Source organism: Mercenaria mercenaria, chromosome 4 (genome assembly GCF_021730395.1).
Source record: "Mercenaria mercenaria strain notata chromosome 4, MADL_Memer_1, whole genome shotgun sequence".
Classification (NCBI taxonomy): Eukaryota; Metazoa; Mollusca; class Bivalvia; order Venerida; family Veneridae; genus Mercenaria; species Mercenaria mercenaria.
Window position 1 is genome coordinate 86995349 of NC_069364.1, and position 24076 is coordinate 87019424.

Consider the following 24076-nt stretch of genomic DNA (forward strand, 5'->3'; position numbering starts at 1 on the left):
GGCTGCCCGGTAGGACTAACTACAAATGGTGTATAGAGCTATATGAGGGACAACTCGGTACGCACGTTTAACTCCAATATATATTGAGATTGACTGTAAAGTGAATGGGCATCAAAACTTGAACCAGTGTGAGGACACGGATGAAACATTGCGTGTAATTTATGATATATGATGTGTGAATCCATCAAGCTTTCAGCTGATATAAAGTTCGTATTGTATTACAGTCTAGTTGTGGTAGTCTAACTACACTAGGTCACGTAAATATTGCAGGGAAATGTGTTTTGCAAAAATGAAAAAATGTAGAAGATCTACTTCGAAGGTTACAGTGTTACACTAAATATTTAACTTACATTACAAAATAGTGTCTGTAATATTTTGTATAAAGTTAAGACAATTTGTATTTATCGTTTAATTTATTCAAAATTTGTCGTGTTACTTAATAATTCATTTTAAATGTTCGCAGATTGAAATTATGAGAGACCATTCTGATTCGCTGTTATTCAAATATGTTACCTCTCAGATTGTTGGAAATACCGATCTCATAATCTCTGGTATTTTCTAATTAAAGATATATTACATCAGAAAGCAAATACCTATCTACCTGTCTTTAAGGTCAAGTTCTAATACTTCTCTTGGTTTTGAGACATCACGTAAATATCGTTTATAAGCATAAATGAAATATTTGATCAATTTTGTTTATTCACAATAAAATGTATATGAACTTTAGCTATGATAATATGAAATAGTACACTGAGAGTAAAGCTCCTCTTCCTTTCATATATTGTAGATAGAGGAATGTTCCTCTATGTTACAAAAAAGTACTACCTGGAGAGAGTAAAGTCAATTAAATGGATAAGAAAAATGATCTTAATACACAAATAGGCGTTTCAATGAATAACTATGATAATGAGAAGGGTTTACTCTGCATTATGTCATTTTATTGAGATTGACTGTAAAGTGAATGGGCATCGAAACTTGAACCAGTGTGAGGACACGGGCGCGGGCGCCGTGGCGAGCAGGAAAGCTCTCAGTATGCTTGGTATGGTCAAGCTAAAAATAGAAGCCATCTCAATTAGAAAGTGATGTGGAAAATAATTGTTTATTCTGTGGCCATCTTGAATAAAGGGAGATATTTTCAGGCCCACTTCACTTTTAAGGTGAAGGTTTCCTGAAAGTTTTATGCTTGTATCATCATTTGTACAATTTAACAGAAGAGACCTTATTTTCTGCCCCATTAATGACAGCTTTAACAATTGTCGAACACTCTCGTGCGTCCCTGTTGTACTGCTATAAATCTTTACTTCGAGAGTATTGAAATAAAGATATCAACCCGAATGTAAAGCTCTTAAGAAATTTGACAAACTCGTATAATCAAACACATCATTATATTGTCAAGCAAATATCGGCTTTGAATGACTCCGTACGCATTTACTGATACATTTGGATCAAGCATACTCTTCCTTTAATTTTGTAAATGCATTAGATGTGTTCGTGCACAAATTTGTGTGTATGTAATTATTTTATAAGGACATTTAAGAAGAATCTTTCCGTATCTAGTCGATGAGAAAATAAGATAAAAAATAAGAACAAATAAATGTCTACTTTAATGAAAACAAATAAACAACAACAAAAACCCTACCTACAATATATTGTATCTTGTGATTCCGAAATAATCTTAAAAGAATTCTACTAAGGGCTACAGATATATTTAACTTGACTGTAATGCAAACTAAAAATAAAAATCTTTTCTACATGTTACTCGACAAACTTTGTCTTATTGATAAACATTCACATGATTTGATACAGAACACTATACTGTACTATGTAACGCAAGAATTGTACCGATTCCATGTCGATAAATGTGTCTCGAGTTTGTACCTAGCCTGTCAGTTCGGCAGTATGTAAATATTGTATAGAAGGATTAAATGACGGCCATCAAGTACACATTGGCCTCACATTTTCTGGCAGACGTCTTTGAAAAAACCTTGATTATATTAAATATTAAGGTGTTAAGATACACTTGTTTAAATTAGTAAACAATTCAAAATGACTTTCATTAAATATTTTGTATCATTTTGAATAAATATGCCGTTCTTAATTTCAAACAAAAATGGTCATTTTGCAAATAATCGTTGTTACTAAAAGCAATGACTTTACAGTATACAGACACCACGAATAAGCTTAATACAGCATTTGTTTTACAATCATGCAGGACTGTTTCTTTTGTGGTACTTAATATACATACACATGTATGTAATACACTAATTTCTGGCTAAGATTGAGCAATGATACATTTTCTATGGTTTTTCCTTAAGGAGCTATCACATAAACACCGCCACAAGAAGGCGCATTTGAAAACAAGAGTGGACGGGTAATAAATATTACAGACTGCGAATCGAATTTATTTTCACTTGAGGAAAGTTTTAAGACAAAGATAGATACGGATATTAAAAGTCTTTACAGTATTTTGCAGGCTATTGCTCTTTTCTGGCCTCTTTTACCAGGTAAGTTCATATTGTTTTTAAATTTAATAAACTTGATTGCTTAAACACTTGTCGCTTGATCCAGTTACATAAAATGCTCTATAATCGATCCAAGAATCATTTCGGAGACAGACACATTTATTTAGGTATCAATCAATTCCCGGTTTGGGTTAATCATACTGTAGCATTCATGTGTAGACAACTGAGACTGAATCATGTTTATAAGATTTTCCATAACAAGTCTCCCGGTTACATGCATGAACACTTTACAAAATGCAGTGGTATCCATTCTTACGGGAGCAGATCACATTTAAATTTTTATACGCCACAAATCGATGGGTTTACATCAAATTCATCATATTACAATGCAATTAAGGACTGGAATAAGTTACCAGTTGACATAAAATCAGCAAAGTCCAAACCTACTTTTAAGAAACTTTTAAAGAAACATTTATTAACAGAAATGGAAAGAGATGAGAAATCTTTATATATATATATATATATTTAACTGGTTTTGTTTTAACCTTTTTATGGTATCTTTATGAAATTAGTGTTTAGTATTTGTGTTATCATGTCAATTCGTGTAGAAAGTTATTAGACTCTTAGTTTCTGCATATGTTTGTATCATGGTGTCATTGATTTTGTAAGACCTATATAATATGCTTATGACACATACACCTAAATCTTTAAAGTCACTCATAAGATCATGACTTGTTAACACCTTCGTATTCAAAAAAAGGAATACTGTTTTAAAATGGAATGTATCTACCACTCTATAATATGTAATATGACAACGTAAGATCATTATCTTATGATTTCATTATCACTTTTATACCATCATGTGACAGTTCTAAGTAGAGTAATTAGTCACTTAAGATCTAAATGTGACACCATGGACCCCGTTGGAAATAAGTTTTTGAATGTAAATGCCAAAGCTTTACGGGCAATCCAGTGCACTATCTTCTATTTGAAATTATAAATACTGGTATTACAACTATCTAGAGGTGATATCGATATCTTTTACATTTTTTGTTTCAGTAACTATATATTCAAAACAAGAATAACATCCTGTGATAAATTATAATCAATATTATATGATAGATGACTTTACTATTACAACTGTGATATCTGTGAAATACTGTGATAATTTATTATGCTTTGTAATTTGTTTTGACATGAAGTGCACAAAAAAAAATTATTATTATTATTATAGCATTGTCGAGTAAATGATGATTTTTATACCTTCAAGCGACTTCATATAATTTCATATTTTAGGTTGTTATATTAAAGCTATTATTCCAGGTAATTGACTTAAGAAGTACTTACATATAATTATGGTTTTATTTAAACTGGCGTCTCAGGCAGTTAATCAATATTCATAAGTTACCTAAGATGTGCGTCAGTGTGACGTCAGTCGGATTGCGAAAGTCATCCGTAAATATGAAGTTGTGGTGTAACAATACGCGCCAACGCATATCACGCTGTTACAGTGGTAAAGTGATTGTAAATGAATTTACGTCATAATGAGCGCATTGCTTAATTTAGTAATCTGATGTAATTGCACTGCCTAATAAGCTTGTTCTCGCTTGCTAGTTTACTCTCACAGACGTATGTAGGATTGTGCCTACGTCAATGTTAGGAATGTGCTTACATCAATATTACTCATCAGTATTGCACAATATCTTTTTAATATTACATGAGACAAAGTATAAATACTGCCTTCTCTTTGTGTGTTAGGGGCATAACTTACAGAAGAGGCAAAGCGGCTTAAGTGGCAGTTGTACGGTATGTAGGTTCGTAGAAAATAGGGTACTTGGTGGTACATTGTACCCTGTGGTACGAAGCGTGCAAGAACTTACTGGAATCTTGGGGACTTATTAGCAACACTGAAAATAAAATAAATTTTTATTTAACATTCATTTTGGATGAGAGAAAATATACTAGAACAATTTTGTAGAGAGAATCAAAAAATGTCTTTAAAAAGACAAATCGCGTAGAGGTAATAATGTTTGGCGCATGAAAAATTCAGAATTAAACAGAATGTACAGACAGAAAATATTTGGATATGCATATACGAACACATTATTCATTTGCAAATATTCCAACTAAGCAGCAAATTTAAATGATCAAGAGGTATCCATTCAGTGATAGAACGTCAAAATGATTTGGTCCTGGGCTGATTCTGTAATAATTTCGTGTTGGGTCAGAATCCCCCATAAGTAACTCACTAGCACAATATGTCGACCAGCGTACAATTAGTTGGACTGGAAAAGGCTAAAGCAGTTGACATGAAAATAAAACCTTAGCTTTTAAATCACTAGTGACCCCCATAACTCTAATTACTTGATTAAGATCTCAGTAAAAAAAAACTTAAAGCAAAAAATCAAACATTTGCAGATTCGGATTCCTTCAATAAATGTTGAAATTTTTTTTATTTGGGTAAAGTAATAGGTAAATACTTACATAATATATGATGGAATAGTGATTGTTAAATTTAATTTGCACATTGTTGTTGTTTGCATAGTCATTATTTTCATGAAATTTAAAAAATTTCAGCTGACCTACTGGCCTCCATTGGTGTTGTTATTGTTTTGTCTGCACTTGCCAGAGCGAGGCTGCAGTGGGGAAAGACCCCTGGTGGCAAATTATGTAATGAATAACTCACTTTCGTGAAATAATAACAAAGAATTGTTAAATTTTCTGCTTTATTTTCACGAAGAGCATGAATTTTCCGTGTGTGCAAAACCGCGTACAGTCCGACACCGGGAACACTGACTCTACAGAACTTTACAACTAGCCACCACTCATTCATCCATAAGCGAGGTACGCAACGGGGGAAGAAGTTTACTTTCGATTTCTCTAGCGGTGATAAATTACTAAAAACTTTAAATTAGAATATATCATTTTAGTTTAGGGTAACAAAACTACTAAATATGTTCCATTTAATACGTGCCTTCTGATAATAAATGTCATTTAAGACTTAATAAATGGTTTATCTTCTCAGCGCGCACCTGTTCCGTGTCCCGATTACTACAGAATCTAGGTCAAAATCCATGTTATTCAGCTAACGCCGAATAAAGAACACTAAATCTAGAAAACGGACTTTGTTTATTTATCAAAAGAACCTGAGTGAAGTACTACTAAACTGCGGACTACGCTATACGGTTTGATTTGGTCCTCCTGACCAGGAAACGATCCTCTAGGTTTAGCTGACTACGCTACAATACCTTGACTGATAAAACTATAGATTAAAACTGACACTTTTTTGACATTAAGAAGATGCAACAATTCCTTTGATTCCTACATATGTAGCTTGCGTTTTGTTATAATATTAATATCAATTGAAAGAGAAACTTGTTGCTGCAAAGTTTAATTCTGAATTAGATACAAAACTGCAGTTGAAACAGTCTGTGTAAGATCATTTTCCAAGTGTGTTCAACAAGGCGTACTGTGATTCAATCAAAATAAAGTTCTTTATTCATTTTATAGCTAACAAAACATTATGTCATAAACTAAACAAATAATGATTTTAGGATTCCAGTCTGCACTGTAAGTAGCTTTGTTAATTTACAAAATGTCTTTGTGAAACCATTACCTTACAGTTTGGTAGAATTTAACTTGTACTATTTTGTGACTACTCTTGCCTGATATGGACTTCCTTGACAGTGCATATCCCATATCTTGTGTAACAATTTGAGACAAACTTGCAAAAGAACACCTGCAAATCAAATGGCTTCAAAAAGCTTAGAAATAAATTTGATAATATCTCAATGAAATCATTTTGATGATAAATTCCAATTTAATTACAAATTTACTGATTTATTTCTGAAAACTCAAAATGATAAGTTGTATTTTACAGAATAACATATACTAATAGATTAATCTGTTTGTTTCATTAGAGGTAAATTCACCCTAGAACGATTTATCAATTCGCACAAAATGCATCTCGTCTGAGATGAAGTACTTAAATAGTGTTCATTTCATTTTGATATGGAGAAACAGCACTAATAGAAATTACTGAACTTTTCCAGAATATCTTCTAGAATACAGACTACATAAGGTCTCTTTTCTTAAAAATTCTCTAGAGGCCTGAGCATACCAGACAAGCATACAGGCGTCACCATTCATCTTCTGCGGGAGACTGATTATAAATATAATAACACTCATTTCCATTTAAAACTAAATCGTCTGTATCTTTTGGTTTATTGGTCTTCAATACATTGCTTATTTGTAGTTTGTTCTCCTTATGGCCGTTACCAGTGAGAAACAAGCTCAGTATTGATTCCGTTCCACTTACCTAAAAAAATTAGCAGTGAAAAACTGGAAGTGAAATGTTAAACGTTTACGTTTATTAGTAAACAAAAAGATGTTTGAAATTTAAAATCTTCCCAATGATGTTTGCAAAAGAGTGTGTTTGGATTGCTCACTTGTGTCATTATTTAGTATCAAAACAATTTAAGCATTGACAAAATGGCTTCGGACATTTATGTCCAGAAAACTGTTTGTAAAAAAAATTAAGTATGAAAGGGGCATAATTCTGTCAAAAATACAATTAGAGTTATTGGGATTGTAACCACACATGCAGATGATGATTAAAAAGAAATATATTTAATTTCAAGTCATTATCTTTTAAAGTACCAAAGATATGTCTATAAACAAAGCTTTCGAAAAATTAACATAAAAATAATTAAAAGTATAGCACCTTGGTGACCTTGACCTTGGGTATAACAGTCTTAAGTTTTGTTTTATGCAGTCTATTTTGTCATTTAGTCATTTACGTACATTTTTAGTAAGAAATGTTTTTTTTGCAAACAGGCATTGTTACGGACTTGTCTAAAGTAACTGTAAGACGTCAGGAATTTGAGACCATAACGTATATTAAACACTTTATCAAAGACATAGAATTCCTTGACATTTTAAGATATTTTAAAATCAACCGATTAACATGATGAATGTAAAAAGTCTGGAGTATCTAAAACTTATGTTATTCATATATTATGTCATTTGGATTCAGCTGTCACCGCTGATACTCAGTGAGATAGTGTAGAATTGACATTTAAGAAATGGAAAATACGATTTAGTAAATACTTGGTTTCCGAAATGGCTTAAAGTGTCAAAAAAGAAATGGCGTAACGGCGTAAATTTAGATACCATGTAATAAAAACCATGACCCGGAAAACGGCAAAAAATCATCCTGTATATAAATGTCATCCCGTTTGTACATTTATGTAAACGGCAACAATGCTTTCTTTTTAAAGATAAAATATGACAAAAAAAAATGTTGAATCCTGAAATGATTCCATATAATGCTTTCAACTTCACTTTAATAATGCTGGTTCCTAAATCATGTGTACATGTAGAACACATATACTATTACATTTTATTTGACCACATGATAGACAATGTGATAACTTACAACTGTTATATTGTAATGGAACCTATTCAATAATATTTCAAAGATCCACTTTATGAGTCTCGAGGAGTATTGCTAATTTATTTCCTATTCAAAACTGACTTAAGAAAACAGAGTCTTGTACTATTTTGCTTGGTTGCATTATATGCTTTCGAAAGTTGTCTTAAAGATTTGATTTACTTCTAGATCGGCTTTTTATTCGCAATAATATGAGAGATCTTATCTGAAGTAATTAAGGATAGGGTCTAAGTTTCTGAAAGAATGAGTGATATTAAGAAGGCAATTGTGACATTGATGATGAATAAGATCCTAGTTTCCGTAAAACTATCTATTAATATGCAGATGAATGATATATTGTCAGTACAAAATGTTAATGAATGACCAAGCAGCTAGGATATTGCGTGAAGCTTGACAACTTGTCATTATTTAAGACTCGTCTGTTCTTCTGGAATGTCTCAAGAACCTTACAACGCCGAGGAGTTAGATAACAACAGTGTTTGCATATCCATTCAATATTCTGATAAAGAAGGCTTCTGTTTCACAGTCATTTAGAAACTCAGAAATGGGGTTTTAAAATCTTTCATCAACATGTGTATTTATTGTAATAATATAATGATAATTATTATCCAGCCTTTTTAGTAACGTTCGTTAGAGAAGAGCTTTGTTATAGAAAACTAACGCCTTTTTTGTTTAATTAGTGGCCAATTAATCCTTATCTTTGATTTCAGTTAGAGCTGTGTTTCCAGAACTATTTAACATTTTGGATGGCAAATAGGTAGGTAGGTAGGTAGAAGACATTTTTTCTCAATTTGTAAATATACAACATGATTTTTATGTATAAAAATATTTTTTTGAAAGTTACAAGAAAAGAAAAACATGTTTGTCCTCCTGAATATCCTTTTCATTGGCCCTGTAATATAAATGGGGATGAAACAATGCCTTGTTAAATGAAATGTCATATAAAATTCAGTTCAGCAAACACGGCCAGAGTCATGCATCACCAGTACGTTTCAATTATATTCAATATGCAAAAATGGGGTATGGGGTAACAAATGGTTAGGGTGTTGGGTTAAGTGGAAAAAGCAAGGATGAATGTTGGGATAAAAATTACTTGCCTATATAAAAATATGTTTTATTGTCATCAATAAAAATATTCGCAGTGCTTCACATAACTGATCACAACTCCAAAAAGTGTACCGCTAGAAAAAGTTGATCCTCAGTCACAATATAAATCAAACTTGAAACGGAAGTAGATCATTATAAAAAAAATGGAAATTAAAAAAGTGCAAGAAGTCAAATCTCCCAAATCGCTGGAATGTAGTCGTTCAATTGGTTTCAATTTATTCCAATGCAGTCGTCGATTTTGAACAGTATAGTCAACAAAAATAATATTTTATTACCTTGTCCGAACCTTAGTCGCAGATAAAACATTGACCCGCGATACTCCCATTTATTGTTTATGATTAACAGGACGAAAGACCCTGCTCTTTAAGATGTCTACCCAAGTGAATATAAAATCTGGAACATGTCTTACTAGTGATAAAAACCAAAAGGTAATTATACGAAATCCAGATAATTTTACGTGACCGTATAATGGTAACCGGTAATAGTAATTAAGAATTTATTACTGGAGAAAATTGCACAGCCATCAATCAATGATCTTTGACAGAAGGTAATGTTCAGAATTATCACTTAAAATTCATGAGAAAATATGCCATTCATATGGTCCGGTGCATGTGCGGTACAAATTGTTTGCATAGATTAGGAAAACCACGTAATTGATGTGTATCTGTCGTATCATATAGTATGAAGACTGACGCTGGGTAAAGGGCACCTCGTAAGGTAGAACACATGACTGAATAAAGACTGATCATTATAGATGTCATTCAAGTCGTAGAAAAATGTATACAAAAACTATTTGAAAAAGAAGCTCCTTTCACAGATAAAATGAAAGCAAATATGACATTTTCAAATATAAGGAACACGTTTTATATTAATAATGTGAGTGGATCTAGACTTGGGAATGTTTGTTCATTCTGACGAAAATAAGAATAAAGCCGAGAGACCGTACGTTAAGGAACTGATCAGAATTATCATGTCATGTGTAAGCGTAGTAACTAGTCAAGAACATTTAACTTTTAAAGAGAGGTATTTGTGCGTGCACTTGTAATGTGGTATTTTCTATATATCTGACGTCAATGCATTTTATCCACAATATTTAAACAGCAATGTGTTTGAGGTATAGTCGTATAAATGCACGAAGAGAAAAGCTACTATGTCTATTACAATTTCCTATTAAATAAATTAATCGGACGATGTCTCTTTCTCACCTTTGGAATGTTATATTGAGATTATGCGTGCCTTGGGAAATTTCGTGCTTTCCATAAAATAATTCAATCTTTCAACGTCATCGATTATTCATTTGTAGCAAAATAGAGAGGCAGCTCGTCTACTTCCTTATTTCTGAAACCTACCGTACGTTTTCGTTGGGTGATGCTCTTAGATATTCGCAGAGAGCAAGAAAAACTTATAAATAGTCCAAAATTTAGGGACGAAGATTTTCTACTTAATTTCTACCTTTGACAGTTGCCAAGTTGACATATGATATACCAGCATATTTTGTTTGTTTGTGATTTAACACCGTTTTTTAACAGTAGTTCAGTTATGTAACGGCGGACAGTTAACCAAACCAGCGTTCCTGGATTCTGTACCAGTACAAAAATGTTATCCGCAAGTAATTGCCAACTTCCCCTCATGAATAAGAAGTAGAGGACGAATGATTTTAGACACAATGCCTTTTATAACGGTTTTTTAATGTTGAGCTGAAACTACATTGAATTTTGCCCTGACAATCAGGAGCCAGAGAAAATCGTTCCATGCAGTCATTTTTTTTACATAAAAATGCTTATTCTCAGGAATCTTGGTATATTTTACCATCGTTAATTATGAATGATAAAATATATATTTATTCTATTATCAAAATTGTTGTTTTTTTTATATTAAAACAAACAACTTTCACAGGTCCTGGTATAGCATGAATAGAAATGAGTATATGGGGACAAAGATGGGTCGATATTTGCAATCTGTTGCTGCAAGAGACAAAATAACATACTGCTGCTTAGTCTTTGTAAAGTTTAGATTTTTCTAGTCCCCTTTGTGGCTATTCCAAACTCAACCTACCAAAAAAAAAAAAAAAACCCCAAAAAAAACCGTAGCTGTTGGATGTTTACTAGACTGGCATCAGTCGTTAGAGTCATTAAATGTAAAGCACCTAGCCATAAAATCAATCCTCTCTGATAGCACTTTCTGAAAAATTTTACAAAATCTCTTGTCTCTGTCTCTAAAGAAACTGGTATAGGTGACATTGCTCATAAATATAGACTTGATATATCAAGAGAGCACACATGTAAGATTAGTCTTACCTTGAACAATATTCATACTATGGCATATCAGTTAAAGTTACATATACACCTTGTTAAAGACATCTGAATACCACGATACGTTGAAAATGGTGAATCATAAAACGTCGTATACTAAACATATTTCGGCAAAGAAAAGTAAAGTAAAGTATCTTGTTTAACGTGGGTAGTCGACGAAAGTCCCCACCTGGAATGGATGGAACAACTTATTTCCAGTTGAAATAACAGTAGGCGTCATATTTACCTCCCCATCATCAAGTCTAGCCCGATACCGCTAATAGTACGAATTTAAGTGAATCACCAAGCACTGAACAATAGTCGGGTTATCACCCGCGACCGGGAATCGAACCCGGACTGTTGGCGTTGTAGTCCAACCTGCTAACCACTGTGCCTCTGACTCCCTGTATGATTCTGTTAACTAATAACTACTTGTTAATCTAAATGATTATGAAACATGAATTATTCAAACCCCTTTGGTGCCTCAAAATAGTTTTTCTTTGGTAAAAATATCTACCTAAGAACAAATATCTAATTGCTGAAGAAAAATTTCTGGTACATTTTATGGTTTACTACATATGAAAAATGAGGGCAATTTACCATATATTTTCGACGAACTTTAAATTTTTCTTACCAATTATTCTACAATAAACATGTCCCCATAGAGATGCCTTTTTTATTATTTTGTATAATAGGATGTCTGTTACTCACCTGAATCTTAAATACTCCACCTTACTATCGTGGAGATTTCAAAAATAGTGCAAAAAAAAAAAATATACTTGTAAATTATGTGTTACCTGTCTAAAATTTCAAGATATATTTTCTTAAAAAATACTGTAGGGGCCTCAATTTCCAAATAAATTAGTGTGATGAACATGTTTATTCATATTTCAATACATTTAACCTAAAACAGATGCACATTTCATCAAATAAGAATATTTTCTTTAATTTCCCTTAAAAATGGAGAAAAAGACTAATTGTCCCCTTTTGGGGCCTCACAAAAAATAAAAATGGATTTTTGAGCCTGATATCTACCCAGGTTGAATAGAAGAAACAACAACAAACGTTTTGAGGTATGATACCATATGGTACTAAACAATGCCTACGGATTTGTTAACCAGGGGCCGTATTCATAAAGCATCTTAAGTATAAGTTTTGTCTTAAGTTGAAGATTTTACTGAAGTTTGTGGTAATTTCAGCTTAAGTCTAAGTAAAAAACTTAAGTCCTATTCATAAAACAGCTTAAACACTTAACATACGTAAGAAATGACTTAAGGTATTTGGCCCCTAATAGTAATGCTTAAAAATGGAATTTGCTTGGTATATTCTTACAGTTGACCATGCTTCGCACTGTGTCGCAATATTTTAAAAACTTTTACCTTGCCGTTTTTAGCTCACCTGTCACATAGGATCTTTATGAAAGTTGGTCAGAATGTTCATCTTGATGATATCTAGGTCAAGTTCGAAACTGGGTCACGTGCCATCAAAAACTAGGTCAGTATGTCTAAAAATAGAAAAACCTTGTGACCTCTCTAGAGGCCATATATTTCATGAGATCTTCATAAAAATTGGTCAGAACATTCACCTTGATGATATCTAGGTCAAGTTCGAAAGTGGGTCACGTGCCCTCAAAAACTAGGTCAGTAGGTCAAATAATAGAAAAACCTTTTGACCTCTCTAGAGGCTATATTTTTCATGGGATCTGTATGAAAGTTGGTCTGAATGTTCATCTTGATAATATCTAGGTCAAGTTCGAAAGTGGGTCACATGCCATCAAAAACTAGGTCAGTAGGTCAAATAATAGAAAAACATTGTGACCTCTCTAAGGGCCATATTTTTCATGGGATCTGTATGAAAGTTAGTCTGAATGTTCATCTTGATGATATCTAGGTCAAGTTCGAAACAGGGTCATGTGCGGTCAAAAACTAGGTCAGTAGGTCTAAAAAATGAAAAACCTTGTGACATCTCTAGAGGCCATATTTATAAATGGATCTTCATGAAAATTAGTCAGAATGTTCATCTTGATGATATCTAGGTCAAATTCGAAAGTGGGTCACGTGCCTTCAAAAACTAGGTCAGTAGGTCAAATAATGAAAAAACGTGACCTCTCTGGAGGCCATATTTTTCATGGGATCTGTATGAAAGTTGGTCTGAATATTCATCTTGATGATATCTAGGTCAAGTTCGAAACTGGGTCACGTGCGGTCAAAAACTAGGTCAGTATGTCTTAAAATAGAAAAACCTTGTGACCTCTCTAGAGGCCATATATTTCATGAGATCTTCATAAAAATTGGTCAGAACATTCACCTTGATGATATCTAGGTCAAGTTCGAAAGTGGGTCACGTGCCCTCAAAAACTAGGTCAGTAGGTCAAATAATAGAAAAACCTTGTGACCTCTCTAGAGGCTATATTTTTCATGGGATCTGTATGAAAGTTGGTCTGAATGTTCATCTTGATAATATCTAGGTCAAGTTCGAAAGTGGATCACATGCCATCAAAAACTAGGTCAGTAGGTCAAATAATAGAAAAACATTGTGACCTCTCTAAAGGCCATATTTTTCATGGGATCTGTATGAAAGTTAGTCTGAATGTTCATCTTGATGATATCTAGGTCAAGTTCGAAACAGGGTCATGTGCGGTCAAAAACTAGGTCAGTAGGTCTAAAAATAGAAAAACCTTGTGACATCTCTAGAGGCCATATTTATAAATGGATCTTCATGAAAATTGGTCAGAATGTTCATCTTGATGATATCTAGGTCAAATTCGAAAGTGAGTCACGTGCCTTCAAAAACTAGGTCAGTAGGTCAAATAATGAAAAAACGTTGTGACCTCTCTGGAGGCCATATTTTTCATGGGATCTGTATGAAAGTTGGTCTGAATGTTTATCAACTGGGTCATGTGGGAAGAGGTGAGCGATCCAGGACCATTATGGTCCTCTTGTTTATAAATGTTGTGTAATTTATGGTATTCCCTCAAGCTGAAGAAGAGACAAATTTCAAAGTTGTGGCCTTTATCCAAAACGTTTGCAGAGAATTCATTTTACCATTATTTTTTATGAAAGAAACAACAAACTATTGGTAAACAATTATAAAACTTAAAATAAAACTGTAAATATCATTTTTTCTAGGGTGCCTCAAGTAAACAGATTTAATGAGACAGAATTCTAACGCCAACGTTAGAAAATTAAGATCGAATCCTGCGGGTCTGTTTTGAATTTGCTCACCTCATTCAAAAATAACCTCGGGGCAGAAGTAAAACCTACCTGCATTTCTTCCACAATATGTAATCTTAAGAATGAAGGCAAAATACAGAACTTTTACCGCATGTAACTCAGTATTTTTATGAATGTCTAACTCTACCCCTTCTGATTCAGAGGTTAATTCACTTTGAACAGCAAGAAATCGCTTAAACAAATGATTTCTTTCCATTTTTGTACAATAAATGAATAACAAGTCTTGAAAGAAGTGAAAACTTTCTAGAAAAAAAAGAAAAATAAGGAAAAAAATTTGGTCCTGATGGGGCTTGAACCTACGCCCCCTGAAAATTGCAGTCAAAGTAGGTTTATGGTAGGAATTGAATACTCTTCAAAAAGGAGGTAATCCATTATGGGCCTAATACCTTAAGTCAGAAAACAAAATAGCGTCGTGAGTACTATTAAAGTGTTGTTTTTCAGGTAAAAGCACTTTAAACATAATTGTGCATGTTGTATCTGTCTGAAATTAATGTTGTTGTTTTTTTTAAATGTTATCGTCCACAATAAAAGCCAAGACTTACGTATTAAGTTGTTTTATAAATAACAAATATGCTTAAGTAAATTAAATTTCTTACTTAAGTAAATAATCAATTTCTTATACTTATACTTAAGATGCTTTATGAATACGGCCATAGGCCTCTTTTCCCAGTTAGCCAAGTGGGCGGGCTATATAACAGTATATAGTAATACAGAACGAAACTAGCCTGATGAAGGCTAAGATCATCTAGTGCAGACTTGAAATAACAAAGTTGTATATCTGATGCACTTTTTTGTCAGTTCGCTGGCCAAGAAAAATAAAACATGCGATATGATTGCCATTGTAGGACGTTAAATGTATAGGGAAAACAGGAAGGAATAAATGCACTAACTGTACAATTCTTTGTTTACTCAAACGATGTATTACCTATAAAACACGAAATAAAACTTAAAACATCAGTACTGTAATAAAATAGAAATGTACATAGGCCCAAAGCAGAAAACATGTTAATGATGGGCAATACATATTTGAACATTAAGCGTGTTTCATTTTACTCACTACCATTTCTTTTGTCTGTATTTTATATTAACATGATGACATATACCATATACCATGATATCAGACGTATCTCTATCTTTAGATATTGAAGATATATTTCATTGTAATTCTGTAGGAATATTTGAAAGACAGAGTCTACAGGTAGACACTTAAAAAACATTAGTTGAAATCTTGCATTAAAATGGATAAAGAAACTTCATTTTTTCATTTATTTTCCGAGCGTATTAGTTTGTTTATGTATATAATTTATGTGTTTATTCTCGCATATCCTTCATAAGTATATTGTAAGGTTTGACATACATGTATAGGTATGCTTGGGTTTATGGGAGAAATATATTATTGCTATAAATGATATCATCCCTATCTATAAGTACAACAGAATGTATTGATCGAAGTTGACAATCGGAGCACATTCTGTGCATGTATACAACAAGTAAGAGGACGATCATTAGAAAATAAGGAGGGGAGAGTAGAGTTTGGGACATTTATTTACTTTTCACCAAAGGCCAGATTATTCATGTAGAAAGGATCAATTTAGTATTAATAAATGATGCAAACCTGAAGCAAGCATAGATTGTTTTACGCCTTCAGTAAACAGAAACATCACTATACAAAGAAACATATACATGTAGGCATAAAATTGTATGTACCAATACGATACTAGTACATGTATACAAAACAAAAAGGTTTAAATAGTAAATGTATAAGCCTATATATTTGATATACAGATTTTGAAAACAATATACACGTTTTAAATAGCATATGTGTAAATAATGGAATGACGTTAAAATACATTCTTCCAGAAATTGATTCAAAATTATAACAATAAAAACGAAGGTTTCATTAGGAATATGTACGAAATGTAAATAATGTAATATTTCATGTAACTGACGCGAGCAAAATGTTTTAACACCGTCGGTTATCTTTGAATTGAAAACAGATATTAATATTTGTTTGTCAGACGAACTTGTAATAATAATCTGAAGGATATGCTAACTTTCCAAATAATTCTCGCGCCAAGTTATATTTTCAGCGGTATCTAAACACTACTACATCATATATATGCTAACATGATATATGTACATCAGTAACGTGGTTATTAAGTAGATAATTTGATTTTAGCGTCCTTGTACAGAAAGTCATACTCGGCCAATGGAATTGTAGAAAATGACTCAAGGGGAAAATACCTCGTACATATGTATTGTGTTACTGTAATAGAAATGGTAATTATGCGATCAAAGAACCTGTCAAAGGTCCTTGATGGTACTGTATGTCCTAAGATTCCCTTCCGGGTAAAAGTTCAGACTTCCAACCGGAAGTCAACTGAATAGCCCAACTCACATTATACTGAGACCGGGCTGACCAGTCCGAGCACTATCCTTTTAAAGCTGAGTGCCAAGCGAGGAAGCCACTAGTAACCAATTATTACGTCTTTGGTATGACGCGGCCAGGGATCAAACCAACGACCTCCCGCACTCCAAAATGTACAGCATTACATGGATAGATAGTATGGGACTACTTTGTCGGCTACTGAGAAAAGAAAAACAAAATTGCACAAAATGCAGGAGCCAAATTGCCGAGCAAATACATACAGCATTCATATCGAAATAGGGGTACATGTAAATGCATTAAGATGAATGCTGAATGCAAAACCCTTCGGGATGTAATGATATAATATAAGCTGCATTGTCTTCTCGAAGAAACTAGTCTTGACCAAACATAAGCGTGTCCATGTGGAGCAAAGCTTTGTACTGTGATATAATTAATAATTAATGATGACATCACTTCTACTAACATAAGGACACTTCTTGTCTTAAGTTTCGGTACTTATTTAATATATGAAAAAGGCAACGACTGTGCAAACTCAAGACAGAACATTATTATTTATTAAAGGTCAAATTAGTTCTCTGTAGCATAGGAAAAGATTGTGGGGCATTTGATGAAACTAAAAGATATCCAATGGCCATCTTACTCTAAAATGTTTTATCTTTAGATATTGACTTCAAATGTACATTTTATTAAAATCCTAATCAAATATACAGAATGTATTTAACTAGTTATTTACGTTATGATTGCATATAGGGCCACGTTCATAAATAAATGTCATATAGTAATAGCTGAATGTTTAAAAAACAAAATATCCAGTTATTTAGTGGTAGTTCACATTTATACTGTGTATATCTATAATTGTATAATATTCCTTTAAGTTATAGGTTAGTGAAACGATCACTAAATGGTAAATATTTGGCATCAAAATTGTTATATTTATATTTATGCATAATATGACGTAAAGTATGATGACATGATGACTGAAAAAGCTTTCGTGACGTCATAGTATATTGTATCATCGATGGTTCCTGAATTATCTCTTAAGTTGTATCTTTGTAATTGTAACATATGTAAATGTTGAGTGGGAAAGTGCGTGTGCGGTAGCATGTATTTCCACCACCGCCCATGAACAGTTTCAATGAAACGGGTTTTCCTTTTTGTCGTACGGGGCAAGCTGTTTTTAGCCAGTGCTTTAGTAACTGGCTATAGCTCTAAATCAACTACCAAGTTTCAACCTCGCGTCGTTCCAGTTTTCCTTCTATTTCTATGTGACCGCATCACACAAATATTCTGGACGTTTACAAAATAGTCCCATATTTATTTGTTGTATTCTTGGTATTGTGTGAGTGTGTGAGCGACTGAGGACTAATGTTTTAAACAACACAAACAAGCAGCAACGGATTCTAGAATAATTATGAATTTGAAAATTCGGAATCACTCCGATCAAGGGTAGGGTTTAGGGTTTAGGGTTAGGGTTGAAATTGGCCCCACCCTGAGGCAAACTTGGTTTAACATAGAGTTGTATAGGGAAAACCTTTAAAAATCTTTTTGTTTTGAACCACAATGCACAGAGCTTATATATTTGGCATGTAGCATTGTCTAGGACCTCTACCAACATTGTTCAAATTATTACCAGGTCTATGCACAACGAAATATTGATTATTCAGGCGTATCGGTTGAAATATCACTGAATAAGCACTGGCTATCAGTTCTTTCTGGGCTTTGATTCTTTTTTCACAGCAGACTGTTTGTGCAGTGTGGCGGCCGTTAATCACGACCCTTACATTCAATCAGTGTTGTGATATTTCAATATACTAAGATTGTCCAGCATGAAATTTGTATTGATACTGTCTTGCGGAAAACAGGAACACTGGTTAGGCTAACTGCCCGCCGTTACAAAACTGAAATAGTGATGAAAAACAAAGTTAAACCCAAACAAACAAACAAACAAACTGCGTCTGTGCTATGTCTTAGTTTTCAAGCTTGGACATTTTGGCTTTGAATTCATAATTCTACACTCTTTACATATGGAGCATGCTTTTTAATTTGTCTTTTGTAACAGTCGTGACATACAGGCTTTATATTTTTGCATACCTTCTGTTTTGTTCTGCCCGTTGTTTTCTAGCTTTAAGGGCTACCCTTTAATATTACGTCGCAACCATACGTCTACACTACAGTGTTGTATCATTGAAGTTTCCAAGCACACCAGGAATACATCGACGGATATCTATCTATTGTATTTTTGCACTTGTACAATGAGTAAATGTTGAGTTCTCCCCAATTATTAGCTCGTGGGCGTGGATGGTAGTATGCATTTGCACTACCGTACATAGACAGTTTCAATCATACCGATTATGCAACATTTTCATTTCTGTTTTGTTCGGCGGTCTGTGACATTTTCCACTGTTTTTCCCCACTTTTTCTACTTTAAATCATAATAGCTTTTCAAATACTTAAGTACTTTGTGTCATTAATTATACAGTTTTGTCATAGATCAACATATTTGTTTTGTTAAAGCAACCTCTACTCTTTTAATTCCAAAACCTGCTCCTAATATTTAATGTGCGCATATACGCTAAGAAATTTTATCAGGCATGTAAAAACGTCAACCCCACCCCCGCCGCCAAACAAAATCAGGTCGGTCCGGTGTTTCATACAACCCTCAATACATATTTCGTACATGTCATTTACTTTGAAAATGGAGAAAATGGCACTTAGAAGAAAATGAGAGCACAATGTTCCTTCGTACATGTTTTGGCTTTTGTGTATGCTGCTTACTTGATACTAAAGGCATGGTCATTAACGAGGAACATGTTATGTTTGAACATAATGTATTTACCTTTCAAAAATATAATGCTTCTGGTGGTAGTTCTGGCTTACGATTTTGGTTGTAACTATTGTTAGTTATTGTGTTAACTGATACGCAATATCAGCCTTAGTACATAAAACAGAGACGGACGATATCATAAAATTATCTCGCTGGTCTATCTATCTACAAGATCGTTTAATCTAAATAAATAACTGCAACAGTCTTCACATAAAAACACATGTAATAACTTTTACACGTATTGCGTGCGATATAATTGCAAATACACAGACGAACATGTTTATGATTTTGTTCTAAATGTAATTTTCATTAAATATTTAAACGGAAACGGCTTTGTGACGTTAAAACACATCAAAACAGACATTATGCCAGTCTCAATTATTAAGCTGTATCAATAAATTAAATACCGTTCAGAACAAATTGTTTCCACGATCTTAATAAATCATTTTAAGCATTTTATAGGAGACTACCAACCCAAAATCTGGGCTGACAGCTTTTATGCTAAAGATGTTTATGCAGTTACATATTGGTGTCGACTTAAAATGTATAGATAATGAAATAGAAATTCCTTTGTTGTCAAAAAAAAAAAAAAAAAACAAACATATATATATGTTACACTTTTACATTAGGTCATAAGAATTAGAACTAGACTCGGATTACTTTTCTTCAACCACCTCGAAGTACATACGTGACTACATTTATAAGCATAAAAACATTTAACGGTTTTAGGATGAATGGTAGCATTTAAAGCTGTAATCAGAAATTGTACTTAAAACGAGTGAATGAAGCATTGCCATGCAATACAAAGTCCCCTACTGGAAGGCGACAAATTCTCTCAGCTGCAGAAATACATAATGATCTGATATCTGCCAATGATGTATTAACAGTATTGTACTATTATACAATATGTTACAACACAACATTAAGATTAAAATTTCAATTGCATATTTAAAATTCTGCAGTTCTTTATTGCTTATTACATGTATAAATACAACAATAGTATTTTTCAAACTTGATAACATTTATTTTGAAATTGGTGAATATATATAACCATATAAGAGAAAATGTAAGACATCATGTTAAAGGGAAGTAATTCTGAAGAAAATACACCAAGATTTTTTTAACTGAAAAATGAGCTTATATTAAAATATCTTACTGACTGGACGGGAAAAGATCAATGTTTATTTATGACCTTCAAGTGTGACCTTGACCTTTGAGCTACGGGTCTGGGTAAAGCGCATGCCACATTGTCTTATTATGAGAAATTATTGCGTCAAGTAGTATTAAAATCCCTTACAGGATGACAGAGTATTGGACCCTATTGACCCCAATGTGTGATCTTGATCTTAAAGATAGGGGTCTGGGTGTTGTGCTTGACACGTCATCTTATTATGAGGTACATTTGTGCCAAGTATAATTAAAATCCCCTAATAAATGACAAGAGTTATGGACCAGACAGGTTATAAACCCTCTTGACCTTGACGTGTGACCTTGACCTTTGAGATAGGGGTCTGGGTGTTGTGCATGACACGTTGTCTGATTATGAGGTATATTTGTGCCAAGTAATATTAAAATTCCTTCAAGGATTGTCCAGTTACAGACTGTCGTCTCATCCGGGGAAATATTTGTGCCAAATAATATCTAAATCCTGTTCTGTATGATAAAGTTATGAACTAGTCAGGACAAAATCTGTTGGCGTTTGATCTCCACGTTTGACCTTGGCCTTTAAGCTAGGGGTCTGAAAGTTGTGCGTGACACATTGTCTCATTATGGGGTATATTTTTGCAAACTAATATCAAAATTCCTTCATGGATTGTTGAGTTACAGACCGGACAGGAAAAAAAACACCTATTAACCTTTTACCTCCAAGTGTGACCTTGACCTTTAAGGTAGGGGCCCGGGTTTTAAGCAAGACACGTTGTCTCATCAAAGGAAACATTTGTGCAAAGAATCATTTTAAATCCCTTGATGAATGACAGAGTTATGGACCAGCCTTAAAAATGCGACCGGATTGACAAAATGACGGACGGACGGACGGAAAAGCGCAATCCTTTATTCCCTGAAAGTGGTTTTCTGCCAGTAGGGGACTAGTAACATCAACTTTATTATCTGTACTTTAATTCATCACAAGACATACGTTAGGCGGGCGAATGATGAGATGGAGGTGCGTTTCTATGATGGAGAAAAGGATCACTATGATCATTTTTCCTACGAAATAGTGTCAAAAATTTATATTGAAATCTACAGTAAATATAATCAAACTTTTTTGTACGTTTACAAATATTTTATGCTGGTATTTTTCTAAGCTGTAAAATTCAGACCATTTTGCACTTAAATGACAACACCACCATTCAATCCATTCAATACATTTTTTATGTCAAAATGTGATTTTCATTCTACAAACGAATATTCTTGTGGAATTAGTTACAAGAACATTAGGACAATATGCCGATTTGTGATACTCAATATGTCTGTTAAGCACTCATCAAAGTAATAGCTTTCATGACCTATTTAGATACTATAAATCAAACGATTAATATGTATGCAGTAAGTCTGGATTATTTTAAATCTGTATGTTTTTTCCAGTTACGAAGAAGAAATGACAATATACTAGTTGAATTTAGCTGTCACCGGGCGGAATCTGTAAATGTGACATGTTGTAGATGAGGTATTGTCATATCAATTATTGTAAAGTATTTCAGAGTTATTTGGAAGTATACAAGATGCAGTGATAGTTAACCGGTATTATTCGAAAGGAATTATTTCTTTATACACGATTAAAAACGCATTTAATAATAAAGGATAATTACAACTGAACATAATATAAATAGAAAGGTATGTAAGAATCAGAAAAGAAAAATACGATTGTATAAAAGGTTTTTGTCACAAATGACTGAAGTTTACAATAAAAAACATACCACGGAAATGAAGATTAAACCACCACTGGAGAGCTTAAATCATTTGTGGTGCGCATCTAGCCTCATTCTTAACAGTCAAACATGTTTGAAAGCTGAAGTACAGAGTAAATAAAAGTAAACCCAAACAGGTAAACACCTAACACACCGCTTAAAAAGGCTAGACAGCATGCAACTTCGGAAAGTGTCCATAATATGCTACAAGTATCAAAATTACTTAAGGCAGTAGAAGTTGAGTACATAAATAAAGTATGACAGATGACAAACAGTTCAAATGCTAGTACTATATAATGCTTCCTATGTCTTACACACACAGACAACTTGAGCAGGTTGAGGTTTTCATTGGAAAGTCTCTTTTTACAGTGGTTACCTGTATCCAACGGTTCATGAGAAGGTTTTGAATATATATATGTCTAAAGGCCCCTAAAAGGGGCAGATCTTACATTGACGCTACAGATTAAGATTTGGGAACATCCATTAAGCTCTTTATGATAAGAAGCCGTGTAAGATATTTCTAGTTTTAGCTCTAGCGGCGCCTAAAAGGAGTAGGATGCCCCCGTTTGAACACATGTGGAAGCCGATCAAACACTGATGATATAGACTACTTGTTATGAAGATCCATCAAGCAGTTCATGAGGTGAGGTTGTTTAAATGAATTTCTATTTTAGGTTTAGTTGCCCCTAGAGGGAACAAGCTCACCCATTTGAACAAATTTGGGAGAAGACCTTACAATGGTGCTACTGACTTAAATTTAGTGAAGATCGATCAAGCTATATAAATCTGATATAATTCTGTAAAACAAATAATAATTCATGCGATGTAGTTGTTTAAATGTATTTCTATGTTTAGCTCTAGCAGCCCCTAAAAGGGTCGAATCACTCCGATTTGAATAAGATCATGATAAGGCTACATATCAAGATTGATGAAGATCCATCAAGCGGGTCATAAGAAGATATTGTTTTAGGGTTTTTCTACTTTTTGTTGTAGCACTAAGAGCCCCTAAAAGGACACAAGTGCTTAATTGTGAACGAACTTTAGACAGAACCTTATATTGACGCTACAGACCAAGTCTGATGAAGACACATCAAGCGCTCCATGAGGAAAAGTCTTTTTTCTCTTTTTAGCTAAAGCATATTAACAAACTAGAGAACCATGCCAGGATGCAACTGACTAAATTTGGTGCAATACTGAGCAGCAGTTTCATAGTACATGTTATTTGAAGAAAAGAGTGGACTATAGCTCACCCAACCATTTGATACTCAGGTCTGCTTTTTTTAAACAAACAAAAGGGTCATCGTAGCCAAAAATTGCTCTCCTGGTGCTGAAATTGCAAAGATATGACAAAAAGGAGAAACAGGACCCGTGTATCATTGAAGGTTCCATGTTCACCGCCGTTTGAATAC